This window comes from Podarcis vaucheri (genome assembly GCF_965113315.1).
Source record: "Podarcis vaucheri genome assembly, chromosome: 4".
Lineage (NCBI taxonomy): Eukaryota > Metazoa > Chordata > Lepidosauria > Squamata > Lacertidae > Podarcis > Podarcis vaucheri.
Genome location: NC_138762.1, coordinates 47,056,326 through 47,071,956, shown reverse-complemented (window position 1 = coordinate 47,071,956; position 15,631 = coordinate 47,056,326). Strand labels below are relative to the sequence as shown.

The 15,631-nt window shown below is 38.7% G+C and overlaps 1 protein-coding gene across 1 annotated transcript in view; it reads right to left on the bottom strand.

Annotated features, from left to right (window-relative positions):
• LOC309531353 (uncharacterized protein) overlaps positions 1-15,631 on the bottom strand; it is a 394,694-nt gene that overhangs the window by 39,455 nt on the left and 339,608 nt on the right. The gene's annotated exons all lie outside the window — the stretch shown is intronic.

The following is a 15,631-nucleotide window of genomic DNA, read 5'->3' as shown; positions in this document are numbered from 1 at the left end:
GGGAAAGAATTGATTGTGTTTGTTTCCCAAGAAATAGTAAGCTCAGCCAATGAACAATGAACAAGTGCTCACCACCTTTTCAGATGGGATATTTCTCTCATGCAGCACTCTGGTGCACGTGAGGCTCTCTGGATAGGGGGCAGTTTTTATATTGAGAATAATGCTCTAAGATATTATGCTAACATTGCTACTGCTGGACTCCAGTACTGGTGGGGTCAGAGAGGGATAAAGATGGGTCTTAAAAGCCCCATCACACTCACATTCCCCCCCCCAGGTGATGCAGCTTTGAACTGTGTAGGTAAGCCAGAATTGCTTGACTATTCTGTATTTCTCTAAGGCTATATCTGTTACTGAGTGAGCTATCCCTTCCTACAACACATTCAGTTGGATCATTATGGCCTGTCTGGAACACCATGTGGACCTACTATTGAACAAATATTGGATTATACTATGCTTATAAACCCCAGGCATACCGCAATTTTGTCAGTTATTCACACATAAGCACTCTGGGGGATTGTACTGTAGGTTGATGGGAAAATGCCTTAAAGCATACAACCATGAAGTACTTTTATCTTTCAGTGGTGCTTTTAGACTAGATTTGCTTTGAAGCCACTGAAGTTTAATCCTAAAATATATAGTAAGTTTTGTCTTTTACAAAATTTTCGCCACATCACAAAGTTTATAAATTGCTCAAAAATTGCTAGAAGAGAATTTATGTTTTCCTTAGTGGCTGTATTCCTTCAGGAAACACAATCAGTCATTTTTTTGACCACAGGAAAGCTCTATCATAAATAATGATGGTTGCAAGTTAGATTCCTTAAACTACTAGTATTCTATTACTATTGCTAATAACACCATTTTTGCTTTGAGAAACTGTGGTGTGCCTCTGACAGACTGAAAGATGATCTGAAAGAAACAGAATATGTTGATATACATACTTCTTTTTATGTATGTGATGAACATTTAGTGATTATAGGTATATTAAAAATAAGGATAAAGGAATAGTCTATCATTGTCCAACATGGATGATCTATTTGTTCAATGCAAAGAATTAATGCAGACACAAGTTATAGACATGCTGATTTAATTATGGATACATTTTCCAAATACAAGAGCTCCTAATTATGTATCAGGTGCAGAACCATGTATTAGGTCCAACCCAATTTGAAATAAGGTTCCTCACACTAAAAAAAGAAAAGAAAAGCCCTCTAACTGGTCTTCTCTAGTTTTCACCAAGATTGCCTGTTAAGCACAACTCAGATAGTGGCTTAAAACCTGGTCCATTTTGTACTGTCATCAATAGGGCTGCAGTACAGACTTTCTGTAATAACTGGTGTTAGCTCACAGAGGAAACAGGACATCTTTGGACACCATTTGGTATTATTTTGGGGTGTTTGTGGTCTCAAGGGTTCCTCTTGATATAATATAGTCTGTGCTAGACCCTAGTTGGTTCTGCTGCTTGTTCCCTCTAACAGTGACCTCAGATGTGAAGTGCCAACAGAATTGTAACCAAAACAAAGTTGTGAAAAGAATAGGAAAATGTTATCATGCTGAGGAGAATCTGAAAGTTTGCAGTACAAAACAAATTTTGAAGGGAAAAGATCAAGGGCTAAACCTTCACTCCAAAGTCCTAATGGGAACTGAGCATGTTCAGGCAATCTGGTGGAGCACATGGCTAGCTGGCTGGAATCCTAAACAGAAAGCACTCTACTGTGCAACATTTTTGGCAGGCCTCACTTGGTGAAAGTTCTGTCCCAGCCATTACTGCAAATATTCAGTTCCAGGAAGGCAACACTCAAATTGCCTTTGAAAAAGATGTTCATCGGTAGAAGGAGAAATGCAATGTCATTCTACACTTGCCTGAACTTGCTTTGTCTGTCTTTTGGGGGTCACTGACTGGGTCCTGTGGGCATCAGTAAGGTGACAGACCACCAGCTGCTGTGATGTGGGAGGTGGAGATGACTTCACCCAGGGTTCATAGTAGATGCATAAATATATCCTGTGTCTTGTGAAATGATACGCCTGGATGCAGATGTCATTTGTGTCATATATTCTGCTATTTGAACAGCATATTTGTTTTTTTAACCTGAGATAGAAATGCTAAAGATGATTCTAAATAAAGAATATATGACTTTAGAAGATTTTTAGCCTGATGCTGCAAAAATACACAGCAAAACATACTAAGGGCACAGCCCAATCCCAGAGAATATAATATATAGATATATAGTAGATAAGATAATAGATAATATGAAAATATGAAAACATAAGTTAAAAAAATAATATTAATTAAGACAGGGCTAAAAACCTTCAATGGCGTTAAATAGACATTAAATTTGCAAAGGGCTAGATCCATTTTAAATTAAAAATCCTGACTGACTACAATGCTGCCTTGTGAGCACATTCTACAAGCATTAATAAAAGCATGATGAGTACAGATTTGTGTCAGTAGTTTTGTGGACACATCCACCAAGCCTCAATGGCTGTGTCATCCCATCTCCTAAACCTAGAAATAGCAGATCATATTTAACTGGACAGCCACAAGTTACATTTTGCTGCCTATCAAAAGAAGTCATGTTGTCCAGAAATAAAAGAGGAGCAAGACAGGTCAAGATAGCTGCCTTTTCCCCAAAAACCCTCAAGCAAGAGAGTAATTCATTGGTGATAAAGGCCATTAAAAGCACTGTGCCCACAATTTTCTTAGGCTGACAAGGTTAAGGGGATGGTTCCAGGCTTGTTGGATTCCATAATTACATTCCAGTATTAAGTTATAAAGCCCCACAGGAAACTGTGAGATCAAAACCATCCAATATCTGCTTAAATGACTTGACACATGGATGCTATGGAGAGCTATGGCATAAATGCCTGGAGAGAATGCTGGACAAATTTAAATATTCAGGCTGCTCTGTGGTAATTCTACACAGACTATTACGGTGACTGCTTGGACAGCTACTTTTAGCCAGTGAAACAAGAGAGCATACAAAATGAGTAAAGCGACTGAGTGGAATACTTTGGCAATGCAGCCCTTTTCATGTTTCTGAGTAAATAATCATCTGTGAGAATGCCAGCCATTGAAGAAATACCTTAATAAATAAATAACTAGATTTAGGCCTTTTCTCTCCCCATTCTCAGAACATATTATTTCCTTTTTGTGTGCAGGGCCGGGTCATAAATGACTTTAAATGTCAAATGTTTTTAAAATAGTGTGTTGTATTTCTTTAGGGGGGGGGGAGGCCAAATAAGCATGATAAATAAATTAGAGTTTTGCATAAATTCCTTTGCAAATACTTTGCGAGCCAAAGAGGTAAGAAGACACAAGTCACTTATGTGCAGAAATAAAAAATAAAATAAGTAAATAAAATAAAATATTAAAAGTATTTCTAAGTAGGATTCATTTGTCAAGAAGATCCAGGCAAACATAATGAATGTTTGATCAACATTAGCTGCGCTCTCTCTCTCTCTCTCTGTGTGTGTCTAATAACGGAAAACCTTCCAATGCAGGGAGCTGAGATAACTGGAGCCAATGTGAATGAATGACCTTGACTTTCTCTACATCCTCATTTTAATTCCAAAGGCACCAAGACCACTAGAACTTTTGAAGCACAGGTTAATGCTACCATTCACAATCATTTTTGCAGGTTATAAGGCGAGAATAAAAAGTAACTCTTTACCATGCTGGGAAAAGGCTCACTGGTATCTTTCAGCAAAGATTCCATAAGCGTAACTTAAGTGGTGACAAGTCTGGTTTATTTCAGTCATTTACAAGCTTCAAGAATCCACACACAGTTGCACCATTTAAATAATTAAGTAAGTATGACTATTCTAGTTATCGTGTCTTCCTTGTATTACATCAACCACTGTTTTTACACAGAACTATGTGTTATAAATCAGGGTTGGAGAACTTTAGCCCTGCAAATAGAATCATAGAATCATAAAATTTTAGAGTTGCATGGGACCCCAAGGGTCATCTAGTCCAACCCCTTGCAATGTAGGAATCTCATCTAAAGAAACTATGACAGATGGCTGTCCAACCTCTGCTTAAAAATCTCCATTGATGGAGAACCCACCACCTTCTGAGGGATGCTGTTCCACTGTCAAGCAGCTCTTACTGTCATAAAGTTTTCCCTGATGCTTAGTCAGAATCTCAGAAAACAAGCTTGCTCCATCTTCCATTTGCCAGCCCTTTAGGTATTTTTAGATGTCCATCATATCTCCTCTCAGTCTCCCCCTTTCCAGGTTAAACATACCCAACTCCTTCAACCATTCCTGATAATGAAAGCTAATTTCTGAATAAGCTCCTGAACTGTTGTGAGAAAGGTTAGTTTTATCATACTGATGATGGCCTGCTGCAATTATAATCCTCTGCACACATTGTAGCTGGTCAATATCCTTCTGAAAATGTGGGGCCCGGAACTGGGCACAGTTCTCCAGATGTGGCCTGACCCAGGCAAAATAGAGTGGGACTATTACTTCCCATGATTAGGACACAAGATTTTTGTTGTCTTAGAAGAGCATTAGCCTTTTTTTTTGCTGCTGCTTCACACACTGTTGACTCATGTTAAGATTGTGGACCTTTTCACATTTACTACTGGCAAGCTAGGTGTTCCCCATCTTATATTAGTGCAGCTGGTTCTTCCTGCCTAAGTGCAGAACTTTACTTTTGTCCCTATGGAAATTCATTTTGTTAGTTTTGGCCCAGTTCTCCAATCTGTTATGGTCATATTAAATCCTGATTCTGCCGCATTAGCTGCCCCTCCCTGTTTGGTCTCATCTGCAAATTTGAGGAGCATTCCCTCAGTTCCTTCATTCAAATCATTTATACAGATGTTGAACAACAACAGGCCCAGGACAGGACCCTGCAGCATCGCACTTGTCACTTTTCCCCCAGGATGATGAGGAACTATTAATGAGCACTCTTTGGGTATGGTCAGTCAACCAGCTACAAATTCATCTAACATTTACCTCATGCAGCCCACATTTAAACAGCTTCTCTGCAATAACATTGTGGGGGGCTTTGTGAAAAGCCTTACTGAAATCAAGATCCAGCCTGATCCACCAGGCTTGTAAATATTTAAGAAAAAGATCATCATGCTCAGAAAGGACCCATTGAAATCAGTGGATTTCAATAAATCAAGCCTCTTTGTTTCAATGGGTCCATTCTTTTCCTCAAATGGTGTTGTAATGTGTTAGGTCTTGCTTCAAAGTAAAGTTCTGATTAAGCTGAGCAGATTGTTCCTATGAACACTTGCAGAGAAGTATCAGACTTTTTTTACATGTCCTACAATAAATCTTCTGCCTGTGATGCTTTGAAAGAAAATTACTGCAGCATAGTAATTGAAGACTGTGCTACTATAACTTGTGAACTATACAAGGAATATAATTGCAGTACATGAAGAGCAAAAAGCAAATCTGTTCTAGAAATAATTTTACTACAAAAGAATTAATGCAACGGCCAATTAAAGTGTGCATTTGAGTGTGGTTATTACACTGTTTGTCATGCAGAAGTACATCAGCTTAGGCTAAAGGTGTTATTAAAAACATTAATTTAATTCCTTATACCTAACATAGATAATTGTAATAAAATACTGCAAATGATAATGAGAAGCACTATAATGAAGTCTTGGCTTAATTAGAGAGAGCTATAATGTATCCCCAGTAAAATTGCAGACAATATATTTTATTTTCATTATGGCACATTTAAAATGGTTTATTTAACAATTTCCAGAAAAACATTTGTTGTAATTTGCAGTACTTGCTATGTGCAGATGTGACAAATTACATAAATACATGAGAAAAATTACAGTGGACCACAAACAGAAACCCAATTTAAGTGGTGCATGTACAAACCAAAGGCTACTGATCCTTTTGTAGTCACTGGCAGCTAGTCTCAGGAAGAATCAAAAGGAGTCCTAGTTGTGTGTACATTTTAATGCAAACCTACCAGATTCACACTTCCCAAAGCAATATGCTATCCTTCAAATCACACACTTCTTTCAATTTTGTGATGTAGTTCTCCAACCAAAAAGGATATTTTAGAGGAAAGTGTGCTAAAGAAATGTGTATACAGTTGTACCTTGGTTTTCAAACAGCTTAGTTCATGAACTTGGAACTTGAACACCACAAAACCAGAAGTACCATATTGGCCCGAATATAAGCTGCACCTTTAAAATTCAAGGGAGAAAAAGGAAAAAATACAACACCCAATATAAGCCACTCCCTTAAAATTCCTCAGGAAATTTTCCACAGGAAAATCCTGTTCCATTTTACCATATGTCTGTTTCAGCATCGATGTCGTAAAAGCCCATTTTTGTAAGGTCGCGAATTTAAGCTACACTTTAACTTTTCATGATCGGAATTTGGGGGAAAAGTGAGGCTTATATTCAGGCCAATACAGTAGGTGCAAACTTTGCCTTGAAAGCCGAATGTCCGGTGTGGCTTCCGCATGCTCCTGCAGCCAATCAGAAGCCACGCCTTGGTTTCTGAATGTTTCGGAAGTCGAATGGACTTCCGGAACGCATTCTGTTCAAAAACCAAGGTATGACTGTAATAGTGAAAATACCACCCCAAAATGCATTAAATACAGAGAAATTGCTTGCAAAAGTGTATATGGTTGAGGAAGTGCACTTTAAAATGTATATGAATTTTCATGCTAAGAGTGGTTTAGAAACTGATAGGGAAATGGGAAACAACTGAACTCCAAGAGGAAAAAGAGAGAAACGGAGAGAAACCAACACTGAGAGATTTGTCCATCCTTGTGCATGTTTATTTCATTTTCATCATATAATGCATGAAGCTAGTTCAGTTAGCATCTCACTGTGGATGGGTAGGTGCACCAAAATGCACATTATGATTATCCACACATTTCCCTCCCTATTAGGTTGGAACACTTTTAATTAACAACCGAGAAGGTGTTCTCATGAAGGTGTTCAATGCATGAAGCGTAATGTGAATCTGTGTGCATGTAATAATTATAAATAAATAAAAACTGCTGTACACATTCTCTTGGTTGAAAAATGAAGGCATGCTATTGCATGCTATACTTGATATGTCAAATTTCAAAAAAGAGAGAAGAAAGTAGAATAATATCTAAGAAAGAAGTGCATTGTACCATTCTATTGGTGTCTGTCAACAGTTTAGACGCTTAGTAACAATGAGGTGTTTTGAGAAACATAGCCCTTTACTGAAAAGCCTAATGCATCAGGCTTAATTAATGAATTGCCAAATACATTGCTGAATAAGGAACATAGAGTATTGGCATCTACAATGTATTTTCATTATTAATTCAGATGCATTCTGTGAGTGCTACAGAACAAAGTTAAGTGGGTACACAGATATAGTGAAGTTGAGTAACTCTCAATCCTGCTCATTCATGCTTCCTTTAATCTAGATGCTACATATTGTCAAGCCATCCTCGTCTCCTCCAGAACTACCTGCTGATTAATATAAAACCTACCCAGTATTTCCAAATGCCCCATTTTTGCAGACCGTGGAAAATGAGTGATTCCATGATTCCTAGCAGGAAATGATGCTCCATCTTTCATTTGCAGGCAACAGATGCTTTCAAGAAACACTCAAAGTCCTAAATTTGCTTTTAGGATAAGGGAATACGTGAGCCACATTCCTAATTTCAAACCCAGCTACCCATGTTAGTTGTTTAGCACCCACAGGGTAATGTAGCTGGCTTTTTTTTAAAAAAAGTACTTACCGGTACTTAAGGTAATACCCAACTAAAATGTCCTATCAGTGCAATAATCTATGCTTGTGCAATGAAACTCACCCCCTACCCCAAGCTTCCTCAACCTCGGCCCTCTAGATGTTTTGAGACTACAGTTCCCATCATCCCTAACCACTGGTCCTGCTCGCTAGGGATCATGGGAGTTGTAGACCAAAAACACCTGGAAGGCCAAGGTTGAGGAAACCTGCCCTACCCCTGCAGGAGCCCAATACCCTCTCCAATCTGCTCTGGAGGGTTCGGGAAATCCCTTGAAGAGATTCAGGGAGCATGTAAGAAAGGAAGGTATGAGAGTTTCATAGTGCAGGTGGAAATCCTTGCACTGATGGGACATTTTTGTTGGATAACTCCATATTTCTATCCATATTTCTTCCTTTCAAAGACCTCTAGGAAGGCAAAACATTTCTTTTTGTTGTTGTTCATAGTTTAGTCCCACTTTGGCAGTTGTGGACAATGAAAAAATCTTTAAGGTATTGTTATGAAAGTTAATTCAACCCATCATTACAATTCCAGAGACACATAGAGCTGACCCAAAACTTCTTAGAATAGTTTTTTTATGGTAAAACCTGAGCATTGTTTTCACTGCACCTAAATTGCTGGGAAATTTCAGATCCTCTGGAGAATATTCAATGAAATGCCCCTTCTCCATTTTGTCACTCATTAACAAGGTACAGAATAATATTGTTTAATTTAATTTTAACATTATTTCAGGAAGCAACTGGTTTGAATCCTAGTGCTCCCGGTCCCCTTCTCTTAGTTAATTTCTCCAATTATTCACCAGCAAAAACTTGTGATTCAGTATTAACTGAGTTGACATTTTTCCCAGAAAGTTAATTTTTTTGAGAATTGTTCTGATGATTTTTTCCTCCATCCTCCCCTTCCCAGAATATATGGCAAATAACTGTCTAAAGTCTATTCAGTAAACTAGACACATATTTCACTGCCCACAAATAGAGTGGACAACCATAGTCTGTGGGGTGGACCTGTGTTACTCAACTGGCTTCCCAACATTGAGATTACTGCTGGTAAGCAAGAGGAGAAGTGGTAAGACAGTGGGTGGAGCCACACACTAGTGGAGCCTATCTGATGCTCTTGCCATTGCACCCACACCATACTGACCTGCCTGCTGCCTCCCACTTTCCCTGCCAGTTGCTGCCAGTGACTTCTGCATTGAACAGCCAGAGAAGCAACCTTTCCGATCTGCCCTGGTAACCATTCCCAGCGGAGAATTTTGAGAGGCTATTTTTTCCTGTAAAGTAACAAAGCGTGTTCTCCCTAACAGAGAGCACGTGTTGCGGTTGGGGGAACAAGCCACCCTGAAGTGACTAGGCAGATTTGGCAAGGAACCCAAGCCTTAAGGGTTAAAATTGGGTTGCTGGGGATTTTTGATTGTTGCCAATTTTGGAGGAGGGGTCAGAGGCTTTAAATATAGGGGCCAGACGTTGGGGCTTTCTCTTGGCCGCCCTCCCTCCCTTTTATTAGGGTGGTTTTTCTTGCTCGCTTGACCTTGCTATGCCTGTCATGGGGTCGTCCGCCTTGGAGCGGGGGCCTGGTAGGAATTTTGCCATCTGGCTGATTGGCTGGTGCCATTTGGTTTTTGCCTACTACGTAGCAAATCGTCACAACTTGTAAGGTTGGCGGTTAGGCATTGGTTAAATTGGTGCTTGGAGGGGTAAGTGCCTATCCCTCCAAATGATGCGGAAAGGGAATTCCGTTAAAGGAATCCAGGGGCTTGCCATTCTTTTCGTCCTTGTCCCCGGAGTCGGACTTGGGCCGTGCAAGCCCCACAGGAACATGAGGGTGAGAAGTGAGGGTCTGATTCCCAGCTTCATTTTTCACCCAATACTTGTTTCCCACGCTGGCTTCCGTTGGTGTCCGGAAGGGCCAGCTCTGTCCTTGAGGGCAAGGACAGATAGTCATAACCAATGCCTAAGCAACCACTCACATTTTTTGTATTTGAATAAAGTTGTGGCCAAAAATTATGCCAAGAACCTTAAACAAAAATTGATGTGTGAAGTGTGAATTTTTTGGTGGGTGGCATTGTGGGACTCAACACGCAAAAGGTTGTATCCCGGTCAGATTCCTTTATGGGAAAGGAGGCAATTTCTCCATTGACAGAAGCCTTCCTGTGCTGGAGGAAGTGTCTTTCTTTGAAGAACACCTATGAATCTAACTCACAGTTCACTAAACCACATACATCTAAACAAATTAATTTGTATCATCAAGAGCTTACTGTACTGATTATGAGAAAAGTATTTTGTTAATACTATTGTGATGTACTTATGTTGCTATATGTGACACATGCTGACTAAACCTCCACTATTATCACTAGCTGTTTGCAAATCAGGAATTCTGGACTGGAGGGACATACCTGTCTCTGCCAGTGAGGCAATTCCTGTGTTCCTGTCAATGTTCCCTTACCAGAGGATGTGCGTTTTTATATATACTTAGTTTAACAGTTCTCTTCTAAAACATCTCTTGATGCTGACATCCCAGTCAATTACTACCCATTGTCAGATTCAAAGGTAAGACACACAGAAGTGCATATAATACTTTTGTCAGTAAGCAATATGGTATAATTTTTGTGGCACATGGTTTTGAAAACATAGAACATATAAGACCAGGATGCTGACCAGAGATGGAGTGGATAGGCCAGGGAATCTTAATACAAACTATTTTTGTAGGTCAATAAGAAATCATATCTTTGTTTATTTGTCTGATGTTAAGTCAGAAATGAATATGGATTTTTGGGTTATCCCATTGAGTTGGTCATCAACACAAGGCATTATGTGTATCCCTTTCCTAAAACATTATTATTTAAAATATTAATTCTCTGAAAGCATCATAGGCTATTCCTATGGTAGCTGTCATTATATTACGGTGTCTTGAGTTTACTGGGTCAGAGATTTATCATAGATATTTCTGCTGCTTTGATTTTTCTGTGGTCCAGACTCATATTTGGCCTAGACAAGGATGTGGATTCTGCATGTTTATTACTTCCACCTTGTACAGCAGCTCAGTCTCCATCTGTAACAGTGGATCCCTCTGTCACAGCTGATCATGATCTGATTTTTAATTCCGAGATTCACTCCTTGACATATATTTGCTGTTTTAACAACCATCATTGAGTAGGTGTTTTCCTATTGTGTATTTGGAAGATTTACATATATAATTTCCATTATAGCTAATGGGATTTAAATACATTAATGTGATAAGCTAGTTAGAAAAAAAGGACTATTATTTGTAAAGTGGCCATTTAAAAACCTGCATGTAAAATGTAGACATAGAATACTTGCCAATTTGTATATACTTAATAATTTTTGGATTTATTATTTGACCAACAATTACAAGCATGATCTTTTTATTGTATTTTAACAACTAGTCAATGGGGGGATCTAATAAATTACAGACCAATTATAATTATAGGAAACTGACAGAACCTATGCCTGTTTAAATTAAGATGTCATAAATTATACCTATTCCAAATTCTATTTAGGAGTGGCCTAGGCCTTGGAAAGGGGAAAACAAGCATTTAAAATAGAGTTTGATATACATCACTCTTTTTGGTGGCCTAAGATTAGTTGGCTATAATCTCTCACTGCCTCTTTTTGATGACTACCCCCCTACCTGTCTTCTCAGGAGCTTTCCTCTCCATCTCTCTCATGCTGACTTGACATTGTTGCTGCTCTGACAGCAGTGGAAAGGCATTTTCTGATGCTATAGTAGCATGCAAGGTGTCAGATAAGGGAAGGCAGGGAAAGACCCCCTCCTTCATATTCCCATCACCACTGGAGCAGAAGAAAAGTAAGTGGGTTGGAGGGTTGGCAGCAGGAAGGCTTAAGTACCTCCTCAGGTTTGGATTTTAATTCAACATTGAGGAAAGCTTTCAGGATGTAACTGTTTCTTTGTGTTGAGGGAACCGCTATGAACTTGTCAAAATCACTATTTCTCAAGCAAAATATGATTTTTAGTTGCATCGGTAGGCATTGGTCATATTTGACAATGTTCTCACAAGAGACACTGGCAACATTCACATGGACATTTATCTGGTGTGTTCTGTTGGATAACTGACTGAACACAAGGGTTAAGATTCTGACTGCAGTTGAGGGATTCAAAGCAGATGAGGGTCTGACCGAAAATGGCAATGATTCAGAGGTACTGATGTGAACATTCCCAGGATTTAGGTTCTCCCCTTTGTGGCCTCTCACATAGATAGTTTATCTTTGCAAACAGTATCCTCAATGCACGGTTAGTGAGACACAGAACTTTCCCCCAATAATTATATTTGAAACATGCAATTTATGTGTGGATGGAAGGGAAATAGGATGCTGACATCTGTGTTAAGAATTGCATCTGCTAGATGTTAGAACTAGATAAACCGTGCAACCTGTTACGTGATATATAATTAACTTAGCAGCTTGACCTGATCTGGAGCACTAGAAAGCAATTTTCTACAGAAAGGCTGAAAAAAATCCATATTGATCAGTGCTAAGTAGTAAAAATTTATTGCAATGTTGTCAGTTGCCTTATTCCAAATCGATATAAACTTCACCCAAAGCTTCTTAAATTCAATAAGAGCCTGACAAGGCATTTTTTGTGTGTCACAGATTAGTGTTAGAACAATGGAAAGCCCCCTCTCAGGAAAACTGCCCATCTGACCAGAATGCTTTTTGTGTTTCTGTTGTTTCACGAGTACCTCATTTTGGAACAGAACATTTTTACTGGCAATTTGGAATTGGGAAGAGAAGCTCTGAAGTTTTATCTGTTATCCGATGCAAATGCCCCAGGAGCGTTTGCCAAGCTAGATAGAAAGCATAAGTAAAGAGATTTAGCTTTACAAAGAAAAATGTCTGTTAGCAATCAAAAGGAAAGAAATGAGAAGCATATATATTCATTTTCCAGTCTGGTGTGCTAATGAATAAAAAAATATGATCACAAAAAACCATGTGAATATAATTCAAGAAACAGAATCCTCTGCCCCATATTTCTATGTATTTGCTTCACACCAGAATGAGAAAATAATTGTCCTCTTTCTTGAGGCATGGGGAATAGATTTCAGTAGTCCGGCTGTGCTGTGTGCTGCATTCGGAATGATTTCAATTCAGCCGCAATCTAAATGTAGATTGTACAACACGAAGCAGCTACCTAAAGTCGTGAAATCTAATTTGAAGCTACAACAGGAGCAAAACAGAAGCCCTTAGACCTTTGAGACAAGTGATGTTTCATGAATCCTGATCCTGCCAAAATTTAATAAACTTGGCAGCTCTGACATGCTAGTTTGCATAAATGTGTCCCAGGGAGACTTCCTGTTCTGATGGTCATTTTAATAGCTTTTTAATTATTAGGGCAGAAAATGAAGACATATGTCTTCATAAAAACTGTACAACTGAAAATATGGCAATGCATTCAGGAAAATCAAATTTTCCCACCAAACATCAACAAAACAAATAGGTGTACAGATTAATTAATCATATAATAGTGTCAATGAGATAATTAATGAACACAAATCTTAATAATGGTCCATGCCAGTTTCTTGTAATATGGACAAAGAATAAGTAAACATATCTGATATTTCTTCTAGAGTAATTGACTATGGAAGCTATTTGTGCTTTTCAAAACTGGCTTCTTAAGGCATTCAGAATGTGCCGAGTGATATGCATGGCAAGTGCAAAAGATAATGCCTAATGAGAAAAACTGCTATCCATGCAGTGGGCAAGTACTGGTTGTAAAACAGAATTAAATGAGGATAATTCTGAATGGATTTCTAATTAGTTATTAAGCATTTATTTATTGATTGCATTATATCCCATGATAAGTATATTTCATACTCAAAACAACCCTGTTGGTTAGGTTGGGCTGAAAAGCAGAGATCTGAGAGAGGATTTGAACGTGGACCTTCCCAGTACTCTTGCAATACTCTAACCGCTACACCACACTGGCTCTCTGTAGCAAAGTTTGATTTTCAAAAGATTCTTCATACAAATCTCTATCATGACATAATAGCTCCAAAATTGAGCTTACACGTTTGGACAAGAATCTCCCTTCAGTTTAAATTACCTTGAATTTTCTGATTACCATATCAAATTTAAAACCTTGTAGCTAGGACAAGAATGATGAGCATAAAGTGTGATGAGAACCTGGCTTTATGTTTGTACCTCCAACATACATCTGTACATGAAAAGCTATCAGAAATTTGTTTAGCTTGAAAAGACATCACATCTCAATTGGGGAAAATAAATTACGTGGAAGGCGCAGTGTATATTCAGTGTACACTGAGTTTCCTACAGGACATATAATTGATTTTCATGTCAAACAAATTTCCTAATATTTTCTGTTTGTTTATTTATTTCATAAAATTTATACACCACTTGATTGTTTTTTTAAAAAACCCTCTAAAGTGGTTTACAAAAGGATTAAACGATAAAATGCCATCTCTATAGGAGGCGTAAACTGTCTGGGTTCTCAGAATTCCCACAAAAGTTGTGCTTAGGTTCTGTCTTACTTTAGTGTTTGGGGATTTATGCCATAAAGGATTTATTGGCCCAAGCCCTCTTCTTAGTTGTGACTGCTGCTAGGCATATTTCCAAGCATATGAAGCGTATGGCCGTGCCCATTACTTTTAGTCCCTGTAGAAATTTATGCTGGAACAATATGTGTTCTTGCATATTTGCATGAATCTGAAGATGACACAGGTTGCCCTTGTCCAATCTGCTACCTGAATGTTCCCCATAGTGCAAGTGCACTGCTTTTTGAAGCTCATGGTTCTGCAGAACGTAAGGAAAGGTAACTTGCTTTTGCGTGAAAGAAAGAATGGATGCATGGCTTTGTTATCAGGCATCTGCAAGCCCTTGCCATCTCTTTAGATAGTTTACTTACTTTACACATCAGATTACAGAAACATCCTTATGTTCTGTGAGGAATAAAAGGAAGATTTGCAGCCTTGGACAAAGGGAGTCATGCAGCCCAATACTAAGCAACATCTGCTGTTTACTTTAATGCTCCTTGTACATTGTAAAACACATCTCAGGGATCCATTAGAAAGGAGAAAGATTTCAAGGTCCAGAATGTAAGAGCAGATAACAGATGTCCAGGTCAGATGGTTAAGCTAAAATATGTGATTTGTAACAAAGCGTATAAAAGATTTATGACAAACTTTTTACTCTGTGCTGGGTTTGGGAAGTTTAGCTGGAGCGGATGCAAAAATACATGTTTATTTTTCCTGCTCAATTTGATTAAGCTACAAATTAATCTCGTGTTTTAGTTTGAGCAATACCAAGATTTTTGGTGCATATTTTGACTTCCAAGGACATCCATATTTGCTTTAGATCTCAAGAACATACAAAGCTATGTTGGATCAAGAGCATGCATCTATAGAGTACAGCATCCTATTCTCACAAGATGCCTGTGGGAATCCTGCAAGGAGAACCTGAATTCAACAGCACCCTCCCCATGTGTGAGTTCCATGCAATTTTTTCCTCTGCTTCTCAAACTTCAGGCTAAGATCAAGCATATTTCATCAAATGATATTCAGAGGCATACCACCTCCAACACAGGAGGTAGAACATAATGTACTAGTCATCAGAGCTAGTAGCTGTAGATAGCCTTGTTGTTGTTTAGTCGTTTAGTCGTGTCCGACTCTTCGTGACCCCATGGACCAGGGCACGCTCCATTAATTTGTCCAATCCTCTTTTAAAGCTGTCCAAATTGATGGTTCTCAGTTGGAAGCAAATTCCATAGTTTGCACTATGTAAAGAAGTTTCTCCTTTTGTGATCTAAGTTTTGCAATACTGACCGGTAAGGGCAGGCAGAGTGTATGTTGTGTGGTGGGGAACTGACTGGAAAGTCCAGGTTGGATGGCAATGACTAGAGAACTCTTCTCTTGAGCAGGACAAGCATTTTGGA